The sequence below is a fragment of the Pipra filicauda genome, unplaced genomic scaffold (genome assembly GCF_003945595.2).
Source record: "Pipra filicauda isolate LSUMZ 115617 unplaced genomic scaffold, ASM394559v2 scaffold183_size1465899_pilon, whole genome shotgun sequence".
NCBI classification, from domain to species: domain Eukaryota; kingdom Metazoa; phylum Chordata; class Aves; order Passeriformes; family Pipridae; genus Pipra; species Pipra filicauda.
This window is the reverse complement of record NW_024104291.1, coordinates 1,232,886-1,238,885: the sequence shown is the minus strand read 5'-3', so window position 1 is coordinate 1,238,885 and position 6,000 is coordinate 1,232,886. Positions and strand designations below refer to the sequence as shown.

The window sequence follows — 6,000 nt, the reverse complement described above, 5'->3', positions numbered from 1 at the left end:
AATTTTGAGTCTAGTTCCTGCTTTTTATATCTGAAAACAGACTTTTCTGTTATGGCACTCGTTTCCACAGAGTCTTGCACAGTGTAGGATTAACATACATAATGGTCAGCCCCTGGACTTTGCATAGCTCCAGTGACTGATCCAATGTGTTTGAAACTTATACCCCCAACCACAAAAAGAGCTTATGACATTTCAATTTGTTTTTTACCTAAGATTACCAGTGGCTGGTCATATTTTTTCGAAAAACAAACTGTTTGCATCATTGAGAAAACATACAAAATCTAAGCCAAAACCAGGATCCTGTAGGGCTCCAAAGAAACTCATCCCATGTTTTTAAGCTTGAATTAGCAGCGTGCCTCAAAACTCAGATATATGTGTTTAAATTCAGCTATTAGCTAATGAATCAAAGATTGACCTCACTGTTAAGCCATTGCCCATCTGTATTTTATGACTTCCAGAGATACACAAGGCTTCCAGAATCGAATAGTCATTTGTGGCTTCCCTAGTATTCCCCCGACTTGCTGACTGCTCACCAAAGCACTGAACACTCTTAGCTGTCTCTGTGCAATTTCCTGGCTAAAGGAGATCTGGAATGTAAAAGTGTATTCATCATCAGAGGTTTTGCAAGATTCCAGGACTTCAGTGAAGCGGTAAGAGATGATTTAAAATTGGAATGGCATGAAGGTTCCTCTAAGTTTTCAGTCAACTATAGGGTAACTTAACCAACAAGAATGTAACCCTTAAGGAGAACCTGAATTATTTGGGATTTTAGTATCACAAAAATGTACCAGGTTGTAATAACTGTTATAACTGTACCAGACAGATCCTGGCCCTCTACTGTGAGCCTCTCAGTACAGAAATGGAGGACTAAGTGGCAAGTGGGAACATGTACAGTATGACGCTCTAACCATTTATCTGGAGTGAAACAACTGCATAAAGCCAAATACTGAGAAAATGGTAGCGCATAAGCTGGATTTTTGACTTCAGTGCTAAGATCAAACAAGAGTAACCCAGAGCTAGCTTTGCTAAAATGGTGACCCTGGTTCCTACTCCTGTATTTGAACTCATACTGGGCGGAGAAATCTTAGCAAACCTTTCTCCAGGATGTTAGGAGGTGCATGTCCATGTTAAATATGCATCAGATGTAATGTGCTTCTTGTATATGTTTTGGAACTGATTTTAACTTCCGTTGCGATGGGTATTACACACTATCTAACATCAGGATATGTAAGATGGGAACCAGATGCTGTTCTTCACTAGTCAGGTGTTCTGGTCCTTTTGTTATTTTTTACTTTGCTTTTCTGGCACTAAGACACCCTAAAACTTACCGAGGAAATGAAAAATCACTGCTGACGTGCTTTTGTGTGTTTGTTCAGGAAAAACATCGGTGCATCACAGATTTGTGTCCAGAAACACATTCCTCACTGCTTTAGTCTGCTGTATTATCTGGACAAAATGAAAAGGAGATAGTTGTGATTTGAAAGTGTTTTACATACATTTTGCAGAGCTGTACAAGCTTACATGATATGTAGGGCAGTGATGAATCATAGTCTGTCTTCTTCATCACATCACACCACTATAACAACATTACTCTGCTGGATTGACTTCTGATTTACTGGGTGAGAAACCCCCAGGCAGTGGTACGCTGACCCACCATCACCTTCAATTTTGCTTGCTGGTGCTTGCTGTTTTCTGCATCTTTGCAGTGAGATCTTTGGCTGAGGAACTTTGAAACTGTGTATTGTATAACTGTAGGACCTCTTTTTCCTTTTTGTCTTTTTCTTTTCCCAGCTACTAAGACCTAGAGATTTGTAATTAGTTTTCAAGTCATTAATGAATTCTGGTTTCTTCCTTATAGGCTGCAGCCAATTTGTCTCTATTTGCTAGAGCAGATTAAAGGAGTGGACGGGTTATTGCAGGTGACTAAGCTGGTACATCCTAAGAAGTTACTGTCCCTCAGCTAAGTTTTAGCATCTGTGATTACACATGTTCTTGTGTTCCCCCTGCATTGTGTCAGCCAAGATATTTGGGGATTTGATCTGGCTGAAAAACATCCAGAAAAAATCTTGGGTGAACCAGTTCCTTGATCCCTTCCCTTACATAGCTGCACAAATAGCTGTGCTGGCACAGTGCAGGGAATAGCTCAGGAACAGAGATGCACAGCAGACTAAGAACTATTGATACTGGTACTGCTGACAAAGAAGAAATCATCAGGCTATGCCCTACAGCAGTGGTACTGCTTGTTCTGCTGTGTGTCTGAAGGGGAGCAAAATACAGTTCTTACGTGATCACTATAAAACTGATTGTTCAACAGAGCTGGTCTTTGAGGCTGGGGCCTGGTGCCAGGCTTCTTCCCACAGAACACAGGAAACCCTTTGGAGGTGTAAGAAATCCCCTTTTTTGTCCACACTGGAAAAGAGCCATCTGACTTTAACCTGATTACAAGGCAGGATGGATCCTTTCCCTGAAAACCCCCTGAACACTTTGCTCTGAGTGCTTAGAAATGCAAATAAAATGATTTACATTTCACTCATTCCTTTCTCAAGTACCAAATTCTGGTTTGCAGTTGTAGCTTTATATCCCATTCTGGTGTTGTTCATGGACATTCTCCTCCTTTTGTTTTGGAACTCCCTCTGAAATATCCAGCAATAGTTTCAGACAAAGGAATCTCAAAATTTGGGAAAATTCAGAAAACTGTAAGTATTGTAATCCCAGAATATCCCTTCAGGATACCTCTTTAGGATTCCACATTACTGCAGAGTAGGATAATAGCAAAAGGTAAGAACACAGTTCTGAAAGTTTTGGTGAGATCCCTTGGCAGTAAATATACAAAGGTTTAATTGAAAGAATTTTTGAACTGAGTTAACCTGTGTATAGATTGTCTTTCCTCATTTTCAAGTGGCTTTAAAGCACCTATAATGGAAGTCCTGGTTATTTCACGCTTCTTTAAATACCTTTATACAGCCAGAGAAGGGGCTCTTAGTGTCACAGACTCCAGAATGGGTAAGGTTGGAAGGGGCCACAGTGGGTCACCTGGTCCAACCTCCCTACTCAAGCAGAGTCGTCCTCAAGCATGTTGCACAGAATTCCATCAGGATGGTTCTTGAATATCTCCAGTGAGGAAGACTCCACAACTTCTCTGGGCAATCTGTTACAGTGCGTGGTCACCTGCACAGTAAAGAAGTTCTTCCTCATATTCAGGTGGAACTTTCTGTGGATCATTTTCTGTTTTCTCTTGTCTTATTACTTGGCACACTGAAAAGAGTCTGGCTCCATACTCATGACACTCTCCCTTCAGATACTTACAGACATTGATGAGGTCCCCTCTCGGTCATCTCTTCTTAAGGCTGAAGCTCCTGCAGAGAAATGCTCCAGTCCCTTAATCATCTTTGTAGTTCCCCGTGGACCCGCTCCAGAAGCTCCATGTGTCTCTTGTACTGAGGAGTGCAAAACTGGACACGGTACTCCGGATGCAGCCTCACTAAGGCTGAGTAGAGTGCAGTACACCAGGTATGTATGGACCAGGCCTTAGGTCAACCACTGCAATTACCTTACTCGTCCATTTTCCATGGGGTTGAATGGATGTATTTGGCAAAATAACTTGCCAAACAAGGCGTGTTTTTGCGTATTCTCTTGCCTGGCTTCAAAATTTATTTTTTTAAATTATCAGGGTGTATCCATATTTCTGAAAAGGCTTTGAGATTTCAAGTGTGGTACAAAAGGAAATTAGTCTTCAGGTCTCGGTTCAGGGCTGAAGGGTAACTGTTGGGTTTTAACTCCAGCTTTGATGGTGCCCCCTTTATGGATCTGGCATTTAAGCTGAGCTGCCTGGTTTTTGCCTCAGTTCCCTGCCAGCAGCAATCCTGTAAGCTCCCATGTAACTGTGGGATTCTTGATACAGGCTGGTCCTGTGGCTGTCTTTGAAGCGAAGTTACTGATATACTACCCTGAACTGACACAAACACTTTTATGTTGCAACCAGAGGACAGACTACGGCCAGACGGTGCTTGGGGGAGCTCATGCCTGTGTGTGTGAATTTGAATCCAATTTTAAACGTATCCAACAGAGGGAAGCGATTCCAAGTGTTCAGTTCCACAGCAGGTTCAGCTGATTGAAATCAGCTCTGTGGCAATCCCACTCTATCAGTCCTAGACTCGCATTCTCACTTCCTCCATTTGTTTACTTTTGCGATGTTAATTTTCTGCTGGTTTAGCTCCCGAACAAACTTGTCACTGGAACTTGGAAATGTTCGTACAAGGGGGAAGTGGAAGACTGTGGCAGCGCTGTCTTAATCAGTCACATATAGGGGGAATGTTGTCTCGGCACAAAAGGCAGATCTGGTGTCCTGTATTATTTGTCTCTCTTTTGCCTGTATCTACCTGCTTCACTCAACATTTAATTCTTGTACATCTAGAGAGCAGGTCCGCAGAGCACAACCTCGCCATGCCCGTGCTCCGTTCTGGAGAGCAGTGCAGCCCTACGTGCAGTCAAATCCCTCCTCTTTTCCTCTCTCGGCAGAGCACACGCGCTGAGCCGAAAACTCCTGTTAACTAGGGTGACAAGTTTCCAGCAAGCTTTAGATCACGGGGAGAGGGAACACCCGGATCTCGGCAATATAAGGTATAGACGCCTCGGCTTTTGCAACACAGCGGCAAGGCAGAGCCCTTTTTATTCTTGCCTTTTTTGGATCTGCACGCACACAGCGCTCAGCACAATGGAGCCGGCTCAGCGGTAGCACAGCGCGATACGGGGAGCAGAAATAAAGTCCTTGCAGCGCCGCTCGCCAAGGGTGTGATTGCCGGCGATCCACTCCCCGCGTGGCGGCTCCGCCGATGGCGTGATCGCCCAAGACTTCTACGTCCCAGGCCGGCGCCGCTCCCGCCCTCTGCCCTGCGGAGCCGCGGGGCGCTGGGCAGCCGCCCCTTCCCGAGGCAGCACTGGGGAACACAGTCCGGAGTCCCGATCTGCCGCACCCGGAAGGTACCACCCCCTCCCCCCAAAAAAACTTTCCGCCGCGGGCCGCTCGGCTGCGATGCCGCGCCCCGGGCGCCGATCGGAGCGGGCAGGACCGGCCCCCCTGCCCGGGTGCCGCGGGCCCCGCTGCCCACCTTGGCGGCCGGGGGGCGGCGGGGCGGGCCCCCCGCAGCCAATGGCCGCGGCAAGGCGGGCAGGGTGCGGGAGGCGGTGCCGGGCCCACAATAGGGGCGGCGGGAGGGAGGGAGGGACGGCGGTGTGGGGAGCGGGGCCGGGCGCGGAGCCGCGGGAGAGCCGGGCAGCACCTTGCGGCGGGCGGAAGGTGAGTCCTGCCGCGCCGGGGAAGGGGATTTCCTCCCTTGTTTTGTAACCGGGAAGTTTGCACAGAGGTTGAGCGGCCGGCCTCTTTTTTCTCCCACTCCCCCCCACCTCCTTCTTTTCTTCTTTTCTTTTAGGAGGGAGGTACGGAGCCTGCCTTCCCCCTCCGGTCTCCCCCGCCTCCTACCTCCCCGGCTCATTCATTTGATAAAGGGAGTTGTCCTCAGCCCCCGGGCTGTGCAAGCGGGGAGCCGCTCGGGGCCTCATGCTTGGGGTCTCGGGGCAGAGGTTGGGGTGGGAATCGGGGCTCAGCCCAGAGTTTCTGCCGAGCACCCCGTCCAGGGTCCGATTGGAGAGGCGGGCGCTTTGGGCAAACACAAAGAATTGAGGAGCTGGACCCATGCTGGGCGATGGGGTGATGAAGCCCTAGGCTTTGTGTGGCTGGTGCGGAGGGATGGCGAGGTGGGAGCTTGTCTTTTAACCCCTCCGCTCGCGTGCGTGTACGAAACCGTGGCTTTTTGCTAGTAAAGTACTTGAAAGCAAAGCTGAACTTAGGATCGTGGGATGATTCAGATGGGAAGAGACCTCAGAAGGTCTCTAGTCCAGCGTCCTTCAAAGCAGGGGCTTCTGCCAGGGGAGTGGGTAGCAGTGAAGGAACATCGGAGATGGGTGGCACCTTTGGGTGCTCTCGAGTGCTCCTGGGAGACC

General features: G+C 48.0%; 1 protein-coding gene across 2 annotated transcripts in view; it reads left to right on the top strand.

Annotated features, from left to right (window-relative positions):
- Positions 1-3,467: 3,467 nt before the first annotated feature.
- PAK1 (p21 (RAC1) activated kinase 1) overlaps positions 3,468-6,000 on the top strand; it is a 78,359-nt gene continuing 75,826 nt past the window's right edge. Inside the window, exons 1-2 of one of the 2 annotated variants that reach the window (XM_027741074.2) lie at positions 3,468-3,510; positions 4,519-4,980. The gene's annotated coding sequence lies outside the window, so the exon portion shown is untranslated. Of the gene's footprint in view, positions 3,511-4,518; positions 4,981-5,260; positions 5,297-6,000 lie in introns of those variants that run through there. The other variant, XM_027741075.2, reaches the window with a different exon arrangement.